General features: G+C 63.6%; 1 pseudogene; it reads left to right on the forward strand.

The window, feature by feature from the left end:
• Positions 1–1,237: 1,237 nt before the first annotated feature.
• On the forward strand, positions 1,238–1,407 carry LOC112923475 (U2 spliceosomal RNA; annotated as a pseudogene).
• The last annotated feature ends 21,355 nt before the right edge of the window (positions 1,408–22,762 follow it).

The following is a 22,762-nucleotide window of genomic DNA, read 5'->3' on the forward strand; positions in this document are numbered from 1 at the left end:
TGGGATCTGAGATTAAGCCTCCCCCAACTTGGGTACTGAGACACCAAGCCAGGAGAGCCCCTGCCCTTTCCCGTGTGTCCTGCCTCCATCCCCCCCCCCCCCCCCCCCATCCAGTCTCGCTCTGGAACCTGCCTTATCTGGGGCAGATCAACCTGGGAGAGGCTGGGACAAGGGTCCTGCTAATCTCTAGTCTCAGGGGAATGCCTGCCAGGTTTGCAGCGGGTGGGGGTGGGGGTGGGGGTGGGGTTGGATTTCCAGCTGGCCCCTTCCCAGGCGCCGACACCTGCCCTGGGTGCGACTGGCCCATTCTGCTGCTGTCACAGATAGCACCTTCGGCGCTCACCGGCTGTCCGGGGAACAAGGGCTGGCACCAAGCTCCAGCCGGGCAGGGAGGCGGGCACGAAGGGGCAGGCCCTGAGGGAGAGCTGCTTGGAAGTGAGAAGGCTGCCCCTCTTCCGTCAGCTTCTCTCAGGGGCTCAGACTGCCCCGGGCTCAGGTGCGGATGCCATCTACCTTACTGTCCCCAGAGCACGGAAACTCAGTGCCCCAAGCCAACTGCAGGGAGGGCAGGCTTTTTGGAGGGGCGAGGGGCATGGATGAAAGGGATTTGGGGGTCCCCTCCCTCTGGAAACACGGACTGCCCCTGCACCCAATTGGCCTCAAATCCCAGGTCAAATGAAGCAGCCAGAGAAGAAGTGGAAGGAAGCCAACGGCGGCTGGCCCATCTACAACACCACCACAGGATCGGCCCCTGCCCACAGCCCAGGCTGGCCCAGCTCCCCAGGCTGGTTCCTGCGAGCCCCTCCCTGCCTGGTCCTGTGCGCAGGGGGGGCCACGGGCATCGTTAAGTGGCTGTGACCCCCTCCTACAGCCTGTTTACCATCCTGGCAGATGGGTTGGGCTGTCTCAGGGTCCCTTGCCTTCACTGGATCTCTGGGAACATGTGTCTGGGTGCCTGCACCTCCGTATAATCAGAGCTGGCTCTGGCCAAACCCCGTGCCGGGTTCTGGCTTTTCCAGGGTACCGGGTCACCAAAAGGCCTCCATATCTCTCTGCACTGACCATCGGCCTCTCCCACAACCATGCACCACAAATATTCACTGAGCCCTGACTGTGTGGCGGGCTAGGCCTGAGACTTACGCTTGTCCAGGGGCCACATGCTCACACCTGTGCCCCGTGTGCACACACAGGTACACAAGGGTGTGCTGCATATCTGTGTACTCGGAAGGTCAGGCTAATTGCTTCTCAGTCTTTTGGCTAAGATCAACTGTAGTATCTGTTCTTATCAGTTTATTTATTTATTTTTAAAAAGATTTTATTTATATATTCATGAGATTTTATTTATTTATTCACGAGAAACACAGAGAGAGGCAGAGGGAGAAGCAGGCTCCCTGCGAAGAACCCGATGGGGGACTTGATCCCAGGACCCCCAGATCATGACTGGAGCCAAAGGCATTAGCTCAACCACTGAGCCACACAGGTGCCCTGTTCTTATCAGTTTCATGGAGGGTCAGGAGCCTAGAGTCCTTGGTTGGGCCTGCTGATGAAGCCCTGGGCCCCTGGGGTTCCCCTAAGTGGTCAGGTCAGAGGGTGAGGGGCCCATGCTCCCAGCCTAGCCCCCTGCACCCTGTCAGTTGCTCCTTTGTGGGCTTCTGCCTGCCAGGCCCCGTTCCCCCCTTCAAAGTCTGGGCCCCACAGTTGTAGTCCATAACTAGAGTGGGGTATGGGAGTGGGAGCTGCACCGCAAAGTAGACCTAGACTCCAGCGACACTGTGAGGCCCCAGCACTGAGAGCCCCCATCTGGTGGCCTGCAACCCCAGCCCCTCCAGGGACTCCAAAGAGGGAAAGGACAGCCCTTCCAAGGCGGCACAGGGTGGGCAGAGTGGGGTCACTCCTGGCAACCCCAACCCTAATACTTCCCAGCCAGCCATCACAGCCTGCCAGCACCCCGTCTCCCTCTACTGAGTCCTGTGTGCTCCATGTGGGCCATAACTCCCAAGTGACTGGAAGCCCTGGGTTGGGGGAGGTTTATAAAACCCACAGAGCCCCTCAGAGACCTCCTAGGGCTGTCCTATCCAGTCTGACCTACCTGGGTACCCCAGGTCAGCCTCAGAAGTTTCTGGCAAAAAAAAAAAAAAGTTTCTGGCAAGTTCCCTTGGTCCTGACACCCGCCCCCTAGAGCTCCCCATGGCTGCAGAGCCTGGAGCTCCAGGGCCTCCCCTCTTTAGACCATCAGGGCTCACCGCAGGGCCACAGATTGCTCCTCTGAGTGAGAAGTGCTGAGAGGGAGCCCCCTGTGTCTAAACTCCAGCCAGCCGTTTCTGCCCCCCCCCCCCCCTGCCGTCTGCTACCTGGTACCAGCCCCACCACATACCCCTGTGGCCCCTGCCTGGCTCCTGCCCCATGTGAGGATGTCTTGACTTCTGAGCTCCGGCTGTCAGGGGGCTTTGCGCTGGGAGGGGGCCTTCCTGCATTCAGGTGCTTCTCCTTCATGGAAGGCAGGTAGGCACAGATAGGGGATGTCCCTTGGGTCTCCCCTCTGGAATGGTCCCAAGACTCCCCTCCCCCCTCCCGCCGCTCCTGTGCCCCCCTGGCGCGGAGCCCAGCAGCCCGCGGAGCTCATTAGAGCAGCGGCAGCCCTGCCGAGCTCGCTTTAATTGGGGCCGGCAGGACGTGAGAACCTGGGGACCCTGTGCCCGGGCCGTGGGGGAGGGGGCACCTTCCAGAGCCGCCCGCAGCGGGCCCAGATTATCTCGGCTCAGTGGGCCCAGCGAGTGGTAATTAAAGCTGCCCGCCTGGACTGCAGTGACAGAGGGAGGCTCCGGTGCCCACCCTGGCCAGAACTGCCGTGTGTACCCTGTGCCCATGAGTCCCAGGTGGCCACCTGGTACGCCCTAGCCCACCTCCCATCTTGCCTGCTGCAGTACCCAGGGCAGTCACTGAATGCCAGGGTCTGAATGTTAGGTGACACGGTCCTGGAGGACCGTGGTGGGAGGGTGGTATGTGAAGGAAGGCTCACGAGTAGGGGTATGGGTATGCCAGCCATTCTAGGACCTTGTGGGGACCCCAGAGGCCTGCTGCTACTCGGGAGCTGCCTAAAGCCCTGGCTAGGTGGTAGGACACTGGAGCCTAACAGAGGGGCAGCCCCCTTCAGCAGGCATGGGCTGAGCCCATGGGAGCATCCACTGGGTCAGGCCACTGGACACTTGAGGCCCTTTGTGGCTCCTGACTTCATCTGGTTTCCCGGAGGCTTCACCTTGGGGTCTTGCAGCCGGGAGGGCTGGATCATGGGGGCCACACTGGCCCACAGAAGGGTGCAGGTGACAATGCAGGGGGCATTGCCTTGCTTCCAGAAGCTGCAAAGGGCCTTGGGGCAGGGGGCATGGTGTGGCTTGGCCAAGGGGGTTAGGTGGACAGGCTGAGTGAGAGGCTGGGGCCCGACCAGGGCAAGCACACAGTGGAGGGTGGTGCAGGAGGCCTTGAGGCCTGGCTCCTGGCATCTGCTGTTGATGGGACGTGGAGGGAGAAGGGGTCCTCTGCTGCTCATAGGCCTGTGGTGGGGCCCTCAGCCGGTCACCCCCATGCCAACCCTGTCATTAGTTGATCGGGTTTCCCGATGCAAACCCCAGGCTCCATGCGGTTTCTCCAGAGTCATAGGATCTGGCCTGGCCTGTCCTTGTCCCGACTAGGCGGGTGGAGGCCCCTGGGCAGGGGAGGGTCTAGATCTGCCCCTCTTCTGCCTTTCCAGAGGCAAAGGGGTGAGAGGCAGTCATGACCTCCTGAAGCCAGCAACAGCAGGACTCCTAGCCTTATGATCCCAGTGGGGCCCAGGACCCAGGGAGCCTCTGTTCTGGGGCCCTACAGCCAAGGGCTCTCCAATAAGGCCTGGAGGCCCCACGCTGTATGTGGTGGGCCTTGAGTTCGGGGTGGGGGGTGGGGTGGGGAGTAGGGGGTAGGGGGAAGTGGTATACTGAGGCAGCAGAGCTGTGGACCCACAGGCAAGGCAGCCTGTCTTTCTTTAGGCAAGATCCCAGGAGCAGATGGGGCAGCCCTGGGGGCCTACAGGCCCTGAGTCCTTCCTGGGGGCTGGGGGCAGGGTTGGCCACATGGGTGCCTGTCCACCGGGTACTATGGCCCCCCCCACAACACCCTCCCCGTGTGGGAAGCAGGCCTGTGGAGGAGGGGAGCTGTCAATGTTTTACCACTAAACTTGAGAGGCCATCGTGACTCCAGGGTGGTAGTAAGAGTGAGGCCCACAGGCTCCTGGGTCTGGTTTGGCCACATTTTTTCTCTCAGGAGACAGGCCTGTTGCTTCCTCTGGAGAAGATATTTACTCTTCCCAGGGTGGGGGCGCTGCTGTGGTGCACATGCATGTATGTGCATGTATGTGCGTGTGTGCACATGTGGGGCCCGGTGCACTGTCTGGGTGGCAGGTGGGTTTGTGCAGGAAAGGAGGCCCAGTCCAGGACCTGCTCACGCTGGGCAGATGCTGAGCCCCGCCCCCCCCAAGAAGGATGTGGCTGCTGAGAGTGAGAAAGGGGACCCTTGGGTGCAGAATTTGGCAGTATGACCTTCCCCACCCAGGACTTCAGTCTCCCTGTTCCATCTGTGTCAGGTGTCTGGGACACCGTGGACCAGCCACTGTGTCACCCCAAGTCTAGCGGGGGACAGTCTTCTAACATCTGTAGTCTCCTCTCTGGCCCCCCTGGGAGTCACTGGCCCCACAGCCCCAGAATTACTTTGAGAGAAAAGGGTGAGCCTCTTGCAGGGTGCTGGGGGAGGGATGCTAAACCACTGAGGTAATCTTAGAGCCCAGGGCTCCAGGAGAAGAAAGTTTTGGAGACCCAGAGGTCTGGAGCTCAGTTTAGGAGAATTCAGGCAGGCTGCCGGGAGGAAGAGATGCTCAGTTTAGCGAGAAGGTTAGAAGCAAGGGCATGAGGGGGTTTTGGAGCAGCCAGGCCCTATAGTTCTAGGGGCGCTGCTTGGAGGTTGAGGGACCGAGCACCAGGCCACCCCAGAAGCTGTGGGGACAGGGGTCCCGGGGGCAGGGCCTGCCCCGCAGGTTGGGCGTCCAGGCCCACGCTGCCCTGGCCTGGCACGCTGGCCTCCCGGGCCTCCCCTTGGCTGGGCTGCAAGCTCGGCTGACGCCCGGTCCGAGCCCGACGCCCTCGGGGGAGGGGGCTCCCCCCCACCCCACCCCGCCCGCGGTCCGGCCTGTGAGGGGCGGGACCGGCGGAAGGGGCGCCCCGGGCGCCGCTCAAAGGGCCGCTAATGTGCGCTAATCCCGGCCTTTCAGGCGGCCGGCCGGGCTGTTGGCCCAACAACCCGCGTCTGAAAGGGGAGCGCGGGGCGCGGGGGGCCACTGCCCCCGGCCGCCACGCCCCCGACCCCGGCGGCCCCCCGCCCCCGGGACCCGGAGCCCGCGCGACCCGGCGCAGGTGCGCGGGCGCAGGCCGGCCCGGCTGGGGAGACTGAGGCCCGGGGGCGGAGCCGGGGGGATGGGGTGGGGGTCCAGCTCCCCCTCCCGGGCGGAGTCGGGGCCGGCGGGGCGGGGAGGGCTGGCTGGGCCGCCCCCTCCGGCTGCGCGGCGGTTCCCAGGCCTGGGAGGGGCGCGGGGGCCCTCACGTCGCAGACGGGCTGGGCCCCTCCGGAGCGTGACCCCGGCTTTCAGCGCGCCTCTGGCCCGGCCCCAGCGCCTCGTTAGGGATTTAATTAAGGAGCCGCCAGGGATTTGCATAATCTCTGAGCGGGGCTGGGAAGCCCCGGGCCGGAGGGTGGGCAGGGGAGGAGCTGGCGGCTGGGCTTTGGGCTGGGGTCTCCCGGGGCGGGTACAGAGGGTCCCTAAGGAGGCCAGGGGGCAGGCTGGAGGCAGGAAGGACCCCTTTGTGTCAAAACCGGCCCTGGAATTCCCCATCGGATCCGAGGGTCCCTCCCCCACCCCAGCTGACTGAGCCCGTGGACTCAGCTGGCCTGGGGCCCTAGGAACCGGGAAGGGCTCCCCAGGAGGGCCCCCCTGTCCCTGTCCCTGGGCACCACCCCCCGCAGGCAAACAGTGAACGCAAACATTCCAGCCCGGGTGGCCCTGGGGAGCAACAGGCCCCGCCCCGCCGGCAGGTCCCTCGTGGCAGCTGGGGTCAGGCCCTTAGGGGTTCCCAGCCCGGGGGAGTGATGTCCAGGGCTGCCCGCTCTCCCAGGGCAGCCATGTCCTTCCCAGGAGGTCCTGGCTTGAAGAACACAGGGACCCAGATCTGCACCCCAGTTCTGGCTGGAGCTTCCCTGTGGCCCCGGGAGCTGTGATGGTGGCCCCAGGATAGAAGTTAAAAAGAGGCCTTTTTCTTGGGGACTTGGCCTCCATGAGGCCATCCATGAGGCCCACACTGCAGGCAGCCTGTCTTCACATTCTCAGTCTCTGTCCCTACTGGCAGTACAGATGGGGACACTGAGGCACTGGTACATCCTGCCCCCACTGCCCGCTGGCATCTCTGACAGGGCAAGGACATGACCATGTGGCCTTGGGAAAGTGGCCAGGGCTCAGCCAGGAGGTCCTTTCGGCCACTGCCGCAACACCGGCAGCCCCCCTCCAGTGCCTGGCACCCGTCTGCCCTGCGGGCATTCCCACAGCCTTCAAAGGGCACTGTGGGGGCCCAAACAGGGCAGGGCCGAGGCAGGGCCTTTCATCTCTGGGGTGGCAGGCTGGGAGCGGGATGATTCCAGGGGGCACAGCCATCTCCCAGGCCCTTCCCCCTGGCACCCCCTGGCAGGACCTGGCACCATCACCCAGCCTGGGTGCTGCTCCAGACATCAAGAAGGAGCCCCAGGGAAGGCTGCGGGGGAGACAGGAGGCTTGGGGCTGGTAGCACCCCATTCAGGCTGAGTCCAAGGGCCTGGAATCATCCTTCCCCATGATTGACCCAGACCTCTGCCCCTGCCTGGCCCTGCCACCTGCACCCATGTGCCACTCTGCATCTGGAGAGGCAAAGCCAAAGTGCCTGCTCTACCCCTGAGGCGAGAGTCCCTGGTGCCCCTTGCCTGGTAGCCCTCGTTTCCTGCCTCCCCCACAGGTCCATGTTCTCCAGCCACTGGACCACCAGGTGCCCCATGCTTGAGGCCACTAAGGCCTCCTTCTTATTATTCAGGTCTCAATCCAAGAGGGCCCTCCTCCCTGTGCCGGCCCTGCCTGGGTCCTTGAACTCCTGTCGCTGGATCCAAGTATCAGGTCTTTAACATATACTGTGATCTGTCTCAGTGGGAGGCCAGCCCCACCCCGTGCAGGTCATGTTCTCAGGACCTTGCACCTGAATTGGAGGGGATGGTATCAGCCATCTGTGACCCCTGGTGCAAACAGGGAGTATAGAGTGCGGGCACCTAGCCAAAGCCAGAGCATGGGGGGGTGCAGGCAGAGGGGCTCTGAAGCCCGGAGGGAATCTCCACCCTAGCCGCTGGCCCCATTTTCAGGGGAGGTGTCTGGAGAGTCCACAGGCCAAAGCCCATTGCGCCTTCAGCAGAGCAGCCAGATGACCCTGTGCCCCAAACAAGCCCTTGCTTGTCTGATTTGGTGCGTGAGGTCTTACTACTGGGTTCCTACCCTGCTAGGGACCCAGATGCAGGAGGTCACCTCAGCCCAGTCCTCTGGGCTCTGCAGTGGTGTAGAGAGGAGGGAGAGAGGACCTCAGGCTGTACCTCCACTGTGGTTCAGGGGCTGGGGTGCTTTGGGGAGGCCCTGGAGGAGGCCGTGTGCACAGAGGTGCTGGGCAGAGGGTGTCGCTCAGGAGGGTCCCTACTGGGGCGAGGCTCGGGGGCTGGGCTGAGGGCCACCAGGGCTTCCTTTGGGGGTCGATGTGTGGCAAGAAAGTACACTTACAGACCCCTGAATTTCTGCCCACTGTCCATGCCAAGGCCTGTGTGTGGTACCCTCCAGCCCTCCAGCCATGGGAGGGATACAGATAAGTCCCCTGGTTTCACATTCATTTCCACTTGATTTGTCTCAATACTGTCCTGGGCATTTCTGAAGCCTCCAGTCCCCTCCCCTCCCACTGCACAGCCTTTGGGGTTGGGGGGCTGTGACTGAGGGCTGGCCTGGGGCTCCGGCCTCCACTGCAGGGTGCCACTGTTCTGAGAAGCCCTGACCCCCTCCCCTTCTCCGGCCCCCACCCCTCCCCCAAACCCCCAGCCCAGAACAGGCCTGGGTCTTCATACCAACCCCTCTGTTCCTCACACCCACCCCTCTGTTCCCCAGGCGGCCCATCGCCAGGCCCAGACAGGGACAGAGGTGTTGCACCCGGGAGCCGGCCCAGGGGGTGCATAGGGGCCCCAGCGTTGCGGGGTGGGGGGGGGACCCGGGTGGGGCCACCCAGAAAGCCCGTGGCTCTGGCCATCGGGTCCCTGAAGCTGGAGCTGGGCCCTCCCGACGGTGTGGGGGGGTCTCTTCTGAGGTCCTGGGGTGCGGCTAGAGTCCTGCGCCTGCCCGGTGCCCAGCCTTGCCATTGGCGCCTCCCAGCCGGGCGGCCGCAACCCCGATGTTGCTTTAATAAAACAAAGTTTTTCTTTCGTGCACAGCCTCCAGCGGTGAAAGGGCCGATTTACGGACGCCCGCGCCCCCTCCCGCCGCCCCGCCTGCGCTGCGGTGGCGCTGGCCTCACCGGGTAATTTATAGCTTCAACTTCGCGCACTCGCGCTGGGCCAGGCAGCAGCATGACTGGGGCCATTTATCCAGGGGCCCCCCCCCAGGCCGCGGAGGACGGCCTCTCCCCGCCACTCACAGGCGCCATTCACGCCCGGCCGCCCGTTCCCGCCCAGGCCACGTTCCTTATTAAGACTTTTGGAAACTCTGTAGAAGCCATGGGTGAAAACAAGCTGGGCTGTTTGCACGGTGGCCACCGCCCCCAGGTCGCCGGCCCAGTCCGCAGGTGAGCAGCGGGGGAGGCCGCTGCTTGCAGCTCCCTGTCTCCCTCTCTGCTTGGCAGATGTGGTGTCCTCCGGGAAGCACAGCTCACAGGGCCATGGAGGCAGGCGAGTCACAGTAACATCATCCCGTTTGGAGGTTCCCGGGTTGGTGACCTGCTTGCCCGAGGCCAGGAAATGGCTTCCTTTGGGGGGTGCTCACTGGTGGCCCTCCCAGGATCCCCACCCCAAGAAGGAAGGTATCCATCACAGGGGTCGGGGGTCTCAAGCCCATCTGAAGCTCAGAGTCCCAAGGGTGAGTGTGGTATGTGGACAGAGCTCAGGGCTCCCCAGGGAGGATCTGCACTGTGACCCCTTGGGGCGGGTGGCGGGTAGAGGGGTACTGCTGTGATCATGAACACACAGTGCGTGCCTCAGCATCAGCACCTGCCTCACACCCCACCCTGGTGATGCTCCTGGGCCCAGGCCTGGATCTGGACTGGCACACATAGGCCCATGGGCACACACTCATGGCACATGCACCAAGGGACAACCATAAACATATGAATATGCCACCTACTCAGGGTCTGCACGTGGACCCAGCCCACGGGCATCTTGACTGGGGGTCCTGAACTCAACAGGGTCGTGCCTTGCTCCTGATTCTCAGTCACTGCCCAGCTTGAGCACTGGCAGCTCTGCACCGGACTGGCTCCCAGGCCAGATCCCTGAGTCCTTCTTGAGTCTATCTACCTTCCACCCACCTGGGCACCCCACTGGATCTTGGCCTCCCCCCTGGCTGGCCTCCCCCACATTCTCTGGACCACCCCAGGAGCCCCTCCCTGGTCTCCCTGTGTCTGCCTGGCCTCACAGTACGTTCAGTGGAGTGGTCCTGGGGAGGTGTGGGTGGTGAGTTGTCTGCCGGGACTGAGGTCCAGGAGCAGGGGTGACCCTGTGGAGGATCCTGTGGAGGCACCCTATCCTGAGCTGCCTGTTCCCCCCCCTGCCCCCAGCCCAGTGCATGCTGCTGATGCAGGATGGGCTGGGTGGGTGCTGAAGGCAGTGCCTGGTGGTGGGCTAGTGCCGCGGAAGCTGGTCCTCCTCCACAGGCATCTGGCACTGGGGCGAGGTGAGCCCTGTCTGTTGCTCCCGGGATGCCTCCTCCCACTGCTGACGCCCAGGAACAGCCCAGGCCTGCTGGCCTCCCTGGGGGCTGCTCACTCGTGCCCCTGCCCTTGGAGCTCCTTGGAGATTGTCCAGTTTGGCTTGGACTGCAATCTTCTATGTGTCGCTCTACTTCTGCACCAGGTCCCTGGACACCTAGCCCTCCAGAAGAAGGAGGCTCCGGGCACCCAGGAGCTCGCCAAGGCCACAGTGGATGATGGGCCTTGCATGCTGCGCCCGGAGGCTGTGTGGGAGGCACTTTGGGTGGCACTTTGGGTGTGAGGGCATGGCCATGGGCAGCGGGGCAGTGGGCAATGGGCTGGGGGCATCCTTCTGCTCAGGGCCTGAATGAGGACATGAGCAGGTGGCTGTCACCTCCACCATCTCTGCCCCAGCTCTGTGGCCCACAGGGGCTCCACCTTCCTTCCCTTTGTGAGTGGGAGCTCTGCAAAGGTGACACTCCACCGGAGTGCAGCTCCTTGTCCCAGGTCAGGATGCCAGAAACTTGCGAGCCCAGAGGGGAAGTGATGATAACCCAAGCCCTGGGTTGTGTCCTGCTGCTGCGCAGGGCCTCATCCCACCCAGTGCCTCTGGCAGGGGACCGGGGCACAGGTTGCCTGGGTGGGGGCACTGGCAACCCAGGTCTCAGGCCCTGTATCTTCGGAGATGAGATTTTCGGTTTGTTCCCCATCTTAAGGGGTCAGTGATGGGGGCCTGGCTGGAGGTGGGCGGCCCCAGGGCAAGGGCCCGACAGGGTTAACGAGCTGCCTCCACTCCCACCGAGCTGCCTCCACTCCCACCGTCATAGTCGGGTCATTAAAACCCCATCTCCTGCCTGTGTCCCGGCCCTCCCGGGGCCTCCCGGTCCTTTGTCTCACTTTCTAAGGCTCTGACAGGATCGGCCGGGTGGGGGCCCAGGAAGAGAAGGGGGCCCGCAGCATACAAAGCCCCCGGCCCCCTGGCCCTGGCGCCTCCTCTGCCAGGATGCCAACCCAGAGCCACTCCCAGGATGCCCTCCTCCGGGGGCTGGCACGGGCCGGGCTGGGCAGGCGTCCCCCAAGCCCAGCCTGGGATGGATCCGCCCCAGCCGCACCCCACGGCCACCCCTGCGCTGTTCCCAGGCCCTGTGGCACGGAGCCCCCAGCCCTCCTCACATTTGCCCACGCTCGGCTGCAGGTTGCTAGGAGCTGGCTGGGGGGTGGGGGTGTGCGGCCTGCGGCCGGCCCGGGTGGAGGATCCGGGCAGGGAGGCAAGCGCCCAGGGACAAAGCCTGCCTCTGATTAAGTCATCTGCCTGATGGCACCACACATGCCCCTCCAGCCAGCTGAGGGCCACTCCTGCCCATGCTTCATGGTCACTGCAGCCCCAGGAGCCCCTGTGCTGGGGCTAGGTTTGAGGGCCCCCCTGCCACAATCAGAGGTGTCTGTTTCCACCCACCTGATCCTCTATGTAGCGTCAGCTGCCCATGAGACCCTCTCAGGTCTGCCACTGACCGGCAGGTGGCCACAACCAAGGCCCCTTGGCCTCAGTGTACTGTTTTGTTCTGCAGGCTGGCTGAGCATCTCAAGGCCTTAGTGCCAGGGCTGCACTGTCCCCATATGCCCCTGTCTGCCCCCCATGCCCCATGACCTCTGCCACCCCGAGTGCCCATCGGAGCTGGAGGTGCTGCCACGGGGCACCAGGAAATGGCCAGGGTGGGAAGGTGGGCCCCTTAGTTTCGGGAAAGGAAGTAGGGAGGTCCTTGTACCACAGCAGCCTTTCCTCCTGCCCCCTCACAGGTCCTCCAGGGACCTCTGTCCTCCTTGGGGGCCTCCTGGGTGTGCCCACCTCCATGAGAAACTCTATGTTAGCTTTCCTCTAAGACCCCTCACCTGGGGACCTGCTGCCCCACTAGGCATGTAGGAGGCCCCGGCCCAGCAACAGCAGTCAGGTGGGGAGGCCCTGGGGGCAGGGCAGCTTCAGGACCCTCAGGCACCTGACCCCTAAGGTCGGTGGAGAAGGCTGGGGCCTCAGGGAGGGGCCACGGGTGCATGCCAGGGGTGGTGGCCTCCCAGGCTGGCCTGCCCCGGATGGGTGGGATCAATGCCCAGGCTGAGCCAGGCTGCAGATGGGGTTTCAGGATGGGGCGGGGACTTCCTGGGATTTGCCATTAATCAGGTCCTGGGGCGGGCAAGTTTATCTGCATCTCAGTCACACACTATCTCTGCTGCATGGGGAAAGGGGCACTCTGACTGCAGCAGGGGGCCCCAGGGTCAAGCACGGCTTGGGGTGGGTGCCAAGAGCCTTGCTGTGGAACGTGGACCTGCCCTTCTTTCTCAGGCCTTGCCCTCTCCAGGGGTGAGAAGACTGATGTGCTCCACAGCCAAAAGGGTGGTGGTCAGCTCTCTGGGGAGCCCACCTAGGGTCCCAGGGCCCTTCTCCCCAGGGAGCTGCTCTGTGAGCATGAGATGCCCAGAAAGCGTGCGAGTGAGGGAGGGGCTTTCTGCCCTCTTCCCCCTGCTCATGAAGGGGTGGGCTTCGGGTGGGTGCCAGGATTTGCCAGGACCTCACTTCCTATCCTATGGGCTATGGCTCACTCTGCTCTCCTGGGGACCTTGGCTGAGTCTCAGTACGGGCACAGGATGGAGCTCTGGAATCATCCTTTGGTTTATTTTTTATTTTATTTTATTTTTATTTATTTAATGATTTTATTGATTTATTTATGAGAGACACAGAGAGTGAGGCAGAGACACAGAGAGAGAAGCAGGCTCCATGCAGGGAGCCTGATGCGGGGCTCGATCCCGGGACTCCATCCCGGGACTCCAGGATCGTGCTCTGAGCTGAAGGCAGATGTTCAACTGCTGAGCCATGCAGGTATCCCTCATCCTTGGTTTAAGCCCCAATATTTCCAGCTCCATCTTGGCTGGGCCCGGGACCTGGGCTTACACGCAGATAGCCTTGAATCCACCAAGTATCCATTGAGCAGCCATCAGTGTGCCCCATGGTTCAGCCCAGGGGCAGTGGAGGGAGCACCCAGATGTCCACCCTCTATCTGACACAGCTTCGAGTGTGGCTCTCGAGGCCAAGGCCATTGACTCCTGTGGACTGAGAGCCTGGTCTTTGTGTTCCCAGGTATGAAAGGGGTCCCGACCTCTGGCCAGGTACCATGCCAGCCCAGGGGACATGGTGATGAGGCAGAGCCACTTTCTCCTGCCCTGGTGGCAGGGAGAAGGCCTGTTATGACTCCTGAGCCCTGTGGCTACCTCCCACTGCCCTCAGACCCCGGTTAAGGGAAGGCATGTCTCTGTCCTCACAGCCTCACTGAGCTGGTTCCCCTGGCCTTGGAGACCCAGAGCAGCAGGGGCTGACACCCCAGGGGAGGGAGCTTTCTTGAGCCAGTGCCCTTGAGGTCCATGGTAGGGACACCTTCAGCAGAGCCTTTCCTTCACTGGCAGGAGTGCAAAGCAGCTCTGGGGGTGGGTTCCACCTTGGGGCTGGTGGGGACCATCCAGTGTCTCCCCCTAGCCAGGATCCAGCCAGGAAGCTGGGGTAGGACTGAAGAAGGGCCTGAGGCAGGGAGGTCGTGAGAACGATGCCAGTGCTGGTCCACCCTCTGCTGGGGCGGCTGGAACAAGATGGGAGGGAGGGGTGCCTCCATCGTGCCTGCTCAGGCCTGTTCAGGCTGAGCTTTCCCAGAACCCTAGGCTACAGCCCTGGAAGGATGAGGGGTGGGGGTGTCTGTGCCACCCCTCCCCCAGTCTAGCCCCACCTTTGGTGCAGCCCCTACCCCTTGTGGCAGAGGCAGACCCAGACTGCAGGGGCTCTGGATGGAGGGAGAGGCAGATCCTTTCCAAACCCCCAGACCCGGCTGTCCCAAGGTAGCTCTTGGCTTCTTCCTTGGGGTCCCAGACTCCTGGTATACAGCAGGCACTTATCAGGTCTGTTGTGGGACTGTCTCTTGCACCATTTCCCTCTCATTCCTTCTGTCCTGTTCGTGGCCTCCTGCCCCACCCCACTCAGGACCTGCCACTTGCCATCTGCCCTGCTAAAGACCCTGTACCCCCACTGACCTCCCCACACACCACACTCACTTTCACAGACTGACTGCCCCCCCCCCCAGCTGATTCACTGGCAGTCTTCTTGCCGTCAGCCAGGAAGCTCCTGAGAGCACGACCTTGCCCCACAGTGCCTGGGACCATGTGACTGGGCAGTTGATGTTTGTTGGGCAGATGGATGGCTCAGTGACTGGTCCAGTGGCAGGGTGGGACAGGCAGAGTGATGGAATGGTAGCCAGGGGCCTGCACACAGTTGTCTGGTGAGCCAATAGGTCTGTGGGCGGCATGTAGCATGCAGAGGCTGCACACCACAGGGTGAAGAGATGGGGAAGGCTGATGGGCATATGGGACTCTGATATCTGGGAGACAGGTGGGTGGTGAGGGTGTGGAGGGGCTATATATGGTGGAGGGGTGTGTATATGGAGGGTGAGGGGGTGGTGGAGGGGTGTGTGTGCAGTGGGTGGAAGGGTGGAGAGGTGAGTATATGGAGGTGGAGGAGTGATGCAGGGGTGAGTATGTGGAGGGTGGTGGGATGGTGCAGGGGTGAGTGTGTGCAGGCTGGGTATATGAGGGACAGAGGGTGGAAATGGAAGTTGGTGTCAGCCCGAATCCTGGGAGTTGGCACCCTGAGCGTGTGGAGGTTTGAGCTGCTGGGAGTTGGTGATGGTCCCAAGGGGAGGCGGCTGGGGGGCTCCGTCTGGAGTGTGGAGAACATGCCTGGGGGCCTGGAGGCCTCGGGTTGGGAGCTGGTTGCTGGTATTAGCGGTGTGGGGGCCTGAGCAGCCAGGAAGCCGGACTCCCATCAGCACTGGCCAGGGGCCGGGAGGCATGCCTCTGCCTCCCCCTTCTTGAAGCAGAGCTGAGGGCTGCTCATGGGTGGAGAGGGGTGAGTCATCAGCCTCGGGAAGCCCGGGTGAGGGAGTCCCACACCTGCCTTGGTGGGCCCTGGAGCACCTCGCTGTTCCCAGTGGAGGTGAGGCCGCAGGATGACATCACGTCTGCCACGGGTGCCCCGGGGCCTGGCAGCGGACACCGGAGGTTGGGGTGCTCTGCCCAGCACTAGGCCAGGTCCTCACCTTGACCCTGCCAGCTGCAGTTCACTCAGGGTCACTCCAGGGTCACCGGGGGGGCGGGGCACTAGGAGGGAAAAGCCACCCGCCACCGTCCTCAGGCGGCCTCACCGGGTCTTGGCTGTGGCTGCCTGGCTCAGGGCCCAGCCCTTCTCTCCCCACCCTGCCCCAGGCCCCTGGTAGGGACTTTCAAGGACTCAGGCTGAGCTGGGTCACCTCTGGTGTGCTGGCTGTGACAGCAAATAGGGTCTTGGTAGAGCTTCCCCAGAGAACAGGGCCAGGAGAGGCAAGGGCAGTCCCACAGAACGAAGCCACCCTCCACACCTTCCCAGACACACTGGGAGGTATCCTCTGCTCCGTGGGGTGCTGAGGCCAGGTGGTGGAGTCGGGCTAGGGACAGCCAGTGGTGCCACCTCAGGGCTCCCGACCTGGTTGCTGCTCATCAGCAGAGCCAGGTGAGGAGGCCCTGAAGGGGTGTGGGCCTTACCACCGTTGACACTGCAGCTGCCATTGTGCCTCCTGGGCTCTCTCCCCTGTGCCAATGGGGTGAGCGGCCTCAGCCCAGCACATGACAGAAATGGGATCTCCGCCCCCTTGGCCCCTCACTGAACTGCCCGTCCTCTGAGCCTGGCTGGGCTGGGGCAGGGGTGCAGCGGGGCAGCAGAACAGGGCGAGGTGGGGGGGGGGGGCTGGGCAAACACTGGCCACCATGTCCACAGGAAGGGCCAGGGAGGCTGAGCTGGAAATCTTAGTAGCCTCCTCACTAACCACCTATTGACCTTCCCCTTCCCCCGCCGCCCCTGCTGTCTGTGGCTGGGGCTCCCTGAGCAGGTAGGACCAGGGCCTTGGCTCCCACTCTGGCCCTGGCCGAGCCCCCTGCGCTCTTGCAGCTGAAGAAGGATGTGGCTCTCCTGGTACATCCCTGCCTGGAGGGAGCTGGAGGGGCAGGTGGCAGCCCTGGGCTGTGGGCAGCAGTCAGACACAGTGCCCTGCCACTCGGAGCCAGGATGGAGTTGCGGTCAGTAAGCAGCGATGCTCAGCCCATCACCATGGAGATGGCCTTCCCTGGGCATGCAGTCCAGGCCCTCTGCTGACCACGTCCCTGACACACCAGCTGGAAGCTGGCCTCTGCTCTGGGGCCTAGGCCTGCCCCGCCCCAAGGAGGCCCTTGCCTGGAAAGGTCCCCGGGACAAGGTACCAGCTCTGCTCAGCAGGCCTAGGCCTCAGCTTCCCCATCTGTTAAATGGAAATCATGAACCATGAGAGCTACTCCCATCTGGGCAGTGAGCCCTGTGCCGTGGCAGCTGTTGTCACCCGGAGGGGGCCCAGCCTGTCCCCCCCCTTCTTCCCCCAACCCCAGGCCTAGAGCAGAGCAGCCATCACTGGGGTCCCCATCTGGAAACGATTGTGCTCGTGGCCCTCAAAGATATAATTAAAATATATTGGGTTTTTATGCTCTTTCCTTGGCTGGGGCGGAATCCAGGCTGGTTATGAAACAGGATCGCGCTGACGGTAGGCGCAGGGGGCATCTGACCCCAGCCCGGGCTGACCGTCTGTACAGCCTCCTCCGTCGAGGCAGCAGCAGGGGAGCCTCTGAGGCCTGTGCCTGCTGCCCCTTGGCCTCTGAGTGATCCTGTACTTGGGGGGTGTCTCCTGCCTGCCCTTTGGCAGGCAGTGAGACTGCTGGGTTTGGTCCTGCTCCTCCTCCCTGAGAGCCCCTCCCTTCCCTCTCCTGGGTCGTACCTTCTAGGCCTTGCCTCCCCCAGGAAGCCTCCCTGCCTGGCAGCCACATTGTAGAATGGGACCCCCTTCCTCACACAGCCCTGTCTGTGAGATTCGACGGTCATCCTGGCCTTGAGTGCCCAGGACGGGTTTGGGGCTTGAGGGGGCCTTGGATGGGTGCCTGCCTGGCTGAGGCCAGCCGCTCTTCCAGCCCCGGCATCTCCGCCAAACCGCCGGCTCCAGGAGCTGATGAGAACAGCCCACTGCAGCCTCCGGAACTGGCAGCCCAAGGGGCAGGGCACTGGGCGGGCCGCTGCCTCCTTCAGAAAGCCCCCAGCCTGCAGGCTGGGCTGCTCCTCTCACCCTGGGCTTGGGCTCCTCTGAGGGACCCCAGGTAGCCTCAGGCCCTGTCTCCCTCCCAGCCTCAAGCAGCGGTGCTCTCTGGCCCCCTGCCATTCCATTTCTCCCTGGCCTGGGGCTGGCACTGGTGGCTGGGGGCAAGGCCAAGGCAGGGGCGACCCTGACCGTGTCCGGAGAGTCCTGCTCAAAGCGGCTGCTGTGTCCTGTCCGTGGGCTCTCCAGTGTTGTGGCCTCTCAGGGAGGGGGAGAGGACAGAGGGGGCCCGAGGGGCCCTATGTCCCACCGAGAGCTCTGTGTGTCCAGCCACACATTGCCCCACAGCCTGGCCCCAGAACCCTCAGTACAGGGCCGTCCCTGCCACAGAATGGGTGACACAGCCATCCATCCCCACTGGCCTCTGGCAGTGGGATGGGAGGCTCTCCTCATCAGGAATGAGCCCCGGGGGCTGGCAGTGCACTGTTCACACTGTGGGGGGAGCACCTGGGCATGCGGGCCCTGCTGGGCTGGGGGTAGCCTGCCTGGCCCTGCAGGAGCCCCATACCCCACCTCCTTCGGGGGATCCTTCTCCCGGGGCCTTCCCGGGTCTCCTCCAGGTGTCCCCACTGCCTCCCCGTATCTCCCACAGGCCAGCCCCCACAGGTCACTGTCCTTGCCATCCACCCTCTGACACCCTCTGCGGCTTCTCTGGATATGGGTCCCGAGGCCAGGGTGCTGGCCTCCCCTGCCCATGCACTCCCCCAAGTCCCCGCACTATGGGACTGGCCCTAAGCCTGAAGGCTGCCAAAGGGAGCCCAAGGTAGCTTTTCTGGGGAGGGGCTCCTTTGAGAAGCCCCCAGCCTCCAATGAGTCAGGGCCTGGCCAATGTCGCAGAGCAGGGCTCCGTGGTAGGGTGGGCCCAGCCAGCCTGACCTGTGGGAGGGTGTGGTCTCCCTGCTTATTGTCCCCGCCCCCTCCTGCAGGTGTGGGTCAAGAGCTCAGGTCTTTGAGTCCGGAGCTGGCTTCAGAGCCTGGCCATAAGGAGGATGACAGCTCGGCCTGGGGCCCCAGAGCCCTGGCACCTCTTCTCTTCCTGCTTTGCTAGAGCTAAGTCCCTGTGCAGAATCCTGGCCTGCAAGCCTCCCCCTGGGCTGCAGGGCAGTCAGGCCCAGAGCACCTCCCCCAGGAAGCCAGCCTTGCCCAGCTGTCCCTGGCAGGAGGGAGGGGCACGTGTGGCTGGGCCTGTGGGGCACCTTGGGCCAGACAAGCCTGGGCTCAGGGCGAGGGCACATTCCTGCTTCCTGAGCATGTGGGGAGGGGGTTCCCAGAAGCATCAAGCCGACCTGGCCAGTGGCCCGTGGGAGAGCCCCAGCACTTCCTGCTTGGCGGAGGACTGCCTGCGGGAGCCCAGGAACCCGGGAGCAAAAGAAGAAGTGGAACATGTCAGCAACAACAACCATACTTGCCTGCCTTCTCGGGGCCTGCCCTCTGCCAGGACCTGCATGGCCTCCCCTCCTGGGGATCCTGAGCCGTCAAGGGCCGCCCCGGGCATCTAGAGCCCCTGCCCTGCTGCCGCGTGTTGCCGCCTTCTCTGGTGCTGCAGGGCCAGGACTATGGTCCCATCCAGCCCCCTGGCTGTCCTGACTCCATCAGGGCCCCTGCTTTGGGTTGTCACTGTCCATGTGAGGACATGGGGAGGAGGGGCTCAGGAGCCCCTGGGCTATTCCAGGAAGCAGAGGAGGGTGGATCACCAGGGCAGGGTGGGGAGTGGCCGAGAGGGCTGTGGGACCTCGGGCAAGTCACGTCGCCTGTGGGGTGGGGTGCCGCCCCGCCCGCCCTGCGGGGGGGGGGGGGGGCAAAGTGAGATCATGCTGCTGGCAGGCGAGCTGGCACCTGGCATGTAGGGTGCGCTCCCAGAGGGAAGCGGCAGCAGGGTGGGCACGTCAGGGCGGGCATAGATCCGGCCCATGCCTGCCTGGCCCGGGTGGCCCTGGGGCTGGGTGGGGCCTCGCCAGGGGGACACAGCGACCCCCCAGGCAGTTGAGAGGCTGGGCGGGTCACGCAATGACCAGTCTCTTCTTGGAGAGGGGCCCTCTGCTGGCAGCACCCACTTCCCATCCTGAACCCAGCTCTAGAGCCCCTCCTCCAGGAAGCCCGTTGGTGCTGGGCTGGCCCATAGTGGAGTGCCCCATAAAAAGAAGTGGTGAGCAGGATGGCAGCGTCCCAAGGCCTGGACCTTGTCAGCAGCATGGGGTGACCAGGGCCTGGGCGCCAAGCCCTGCTCTGGAGGCAGCTGCAGGGTCAGCTCCCTTCATCCCTCACAGTGACAGGAGCCCCAGAGCCTGCCCCCCGGCGGTGTGCTGTCATGTCTGTGAGTGGGTGCTCAGGAGGGCCCTTCGGAGCCTGAAGTCCCAAGTCCTCCAGGTGCCAGGCTACGGGGTGGGAGGACCACTTACCTGGGAGCCTCCAGCTTTGAGGACCCACCTTTAGTCAATGAGGCCAGGTGAACGGGAAGGAGCCTCAAAGCAGAGGAAGCACACCCACCGAGCTGGGTGATGGAGGGGTTGAGACCACATGGTGTGTCCAGTGTGGACAGGTGGGTGGAAGTGGGAAGGCCTGGTGGATCCCGGCCCTTGGGTTCCCGCCCTGGCTCTGCTCTGTGGGTGAGCTGCCCGAGGGCTGGATGCAGGGACACAGGGACACGGGGCTGGCCTAGCCATGTGTTTCTGATTCTTGAGGCTCCCCAGCGTGCTACTTGTGTAAGAGGCACGCCCCCCCCCCCACCTTGGGCCTGCCCAGAGCCCGGGCTCCTCTGGCTGCTTGGCCTGGCACAGGGTGACATACCCGCCAGCCCCAGCCCAACTGAGGGGGATGGTGGGGGGCCACCTTTCAGGTCCAGAGGAGGCTGAGAATCATTGGCACATGACCTCTGTATAGTACAGAGAGGGTGAGGGCCCTGCCTGGGGTCCTGAGAGCAGGGAACAGAGCCGGGCCAGCCTATTCTTTGGTCTCCCAGGTTAGATGCTGCTCCAGCTATCTGCCCTCTGGGGAGCGCCGGGCCAGTCGGGGATGCGGGCTGCCTATGCTTTGTGGGAATGTCAGGCCTTGCAGAGCACAGGGGCCAGTCCTCCCTTGGGTTGGGGCAGGCTCACCCCTGTCCCTGTCCCATGCTCCCTGCTTCTGCCATAGGAGGGGAGGGAGTATCCCAGCCACCCCTGCCCGGGAAGCTTAGCGGGAGTGGGTGTGTCTCCATGGCATGTAGGGGGTAGGGCAGAGGAAGCTGGGAAGCAGCAGCTGGACCTTACTGGCTGCAGAGGGTGCCTGGACATCCCTGAGGTGCACTGATGCCCCTACTCCCCCCACACCCCTAGCCCACAGCATGCCACCTCTCAGTGTGATTTGTAGTCATTTCCTCACTCCTCTGTCTTCCGCCCCTAGGTTGGCTTTGCCAGGGCAGGGACTGGACCCATCTGCTCCCGGCTGTCCTCCACGGCCTGGAAGAGGGCTTGGAACACAGGAGGCCCTCCACACGTGTTTGTCATGTGTGTGGACAATGCATATGTGCAGTGTCTCAGGGCCTGAGGTCCCACCTCCTCTTGGGGGCTGTCAGGGGTCTGGGTGGCCAGACCCACAGTGGCCAGCCCCTGCCCTACCTCACCCCTAGCACCAACCACTGCCTTCTGGTCAGCCCTGCTGACTGGACTCGCAGTCACCAGGGCCCGTAAGAGGGTCAGGCGTGGCCTCAGCAGCTAGTGCTGGGCAGTCCCTAGGTTGGGGTAGGGGGGCGTCAGGCTCTCCCACAGGCCACAGGGCTGGGACACTGCCTGCGGGTGGGAGGTTCACAGTTTGGCCCCAGGCCCTGTCCTTGGCAGCTCACCAGGCCCCACCCGGTCAAGGCCCTGCCAGCCTGGCACGCCAGGGAAAGACCGCCCTCTGGTGGGACCCCGTGAGCTGGCTGCAAGTCTGGCTCTCTCCCCGTTGGCATACACAGCACCATTGGACACCCAACGGACAGATAGACAGCAGGCCAGGCCAGTGGCCCACAGGCCGCCCACCTCTCTGCAGCCCAGCTCAGGGGTCCCCTCCTCAGGGAAGCTCAGTGTCACGTCACCCCGTTGAGATAAACACAAGCGTGCTCTCCCACAGCCCTGCCTGCCCCATCTCTGCCCCAGCAGAGTGAACACCTGGGTCCCTAGGATCCCAACCCAGGGTAAGCCCAATGTGGGCCTGCGGGGGCTGGGTGCACACAGGACTGGGGCATCCTCTCCCAGTTGGCCAGGACGACCAGGTCAGAGGGTACCGCCTCTGGGCACCTGGCTCCTGTGCTGGGCACAGCCTCCCCTCACTGGGTCATTCCCTCCCTCCCTCCCCCACTCACTCATTCGTACACCCTGTCAGTGCACCCGTTGTCTGCAGGAGGCATGTCCTAGAGCAAGGGGACCTGGGGGTTGGTTTCTTGCTGCCTACACGTCTGTCTACCCCTGTGTTCACTCTACAGACACCTGGAGCCCAGGGCCAGGTTGGGGGCAGAGGGTTTTCTCTGAAGAGTCTGGCCCACTCCTGAAGTATTATTGTGCCCTGTTGCCTGGCTAGTGATCAGGGGGGCCAGGGTGCAGTGCCTCCCACCCCCAACATTGCTGGACAAAGACTGGGCAGGGAGGGAAGGGGCTGTCCACCCCGCGCCCCCCCCCCAGCTTGCCCAGAGCCTCAGGGGATGATGCTGGCCCCACCCTGGGAGTTCCTCACCCAGCACCCCTGCTAGACTTTGGGGCAGGCCTGGGTTGGTGCATGGGGATCTACTGGGTAGAGGGGAGGTGTAGGGGGGAGGATCGGATCGGTGCCCCCAACAGCTGAGCAGGGCCCCAGGGTGGAGGCTTGGCAGGAGGCAGCCCAGTCCAGCCCAATGGCACCCCCTGCAGGCTTCCTGGCCCAGCGGCTGCCTCACAGCCTTGGTCAGAGAGCAGGAGGGTCAGAGGAGCCAGGCCGGGCAGTGCAGGGGTCCTGGGAATGGAGGCCTCTAGGAGCAGGGCCGGGGGGCATGTCCCCACATGTGCAGCCCCCACAGGCATGCTGTCCACCTCATGCACACACCCTGACACATGTGGCCACCTCCTGAGTGCACCCCATCTGGGCTGCATTCTGGCCTCATGCAGCCTCATTGGAAACAGGAGCAGGCTGGGGGCTAGAGAGCAGTCACTGGGACCAAAGTGGTGTGGTGGCTTGCTGGCCTCTGCCTGCCAGGACCTCCCAAGAAGGCATGAGTGACATGAGCCCAGCACACCCAGGGTAGCAGAGGGGCCAGTGAGGGAGCCCAGAGCCCAGGTCACACATGCACACACAGCACGAATGCCCTTCGGTCTTTCCAGAAAGCATAGTGGCACAGACGGGGTGGCCTGCCCGAGAAAGGGCCTTCTGGGCACCCACTTGGCCACGCAGAAATCCTCATTCCCTTCTAAGGGGCCAAGGAGAGTGTGGGGTTCCACTGGGGCTGGGGGCAGCTGTGGGTGGAGGCAGCACTTGACTTCAGGGAGAGGCAATGGCGAGGGGGAACAGATGGTG

The sequence above is a fragment of the Vulpes vulpes genome, chromosome 14 (genome assembly GCF_048418805.1).
Source record: "Vulpes vulpes isolate BD-2025 chromosome 14, VulVul3, whole genome shotgun sequence".
Classification (NCBI taxonomy): domain Eukaryota; kingdom Metazoa; phylum Chordata; class Mammalia; order Carnivora; family Canidae; genus Vulpes; species Vulpes vulpes.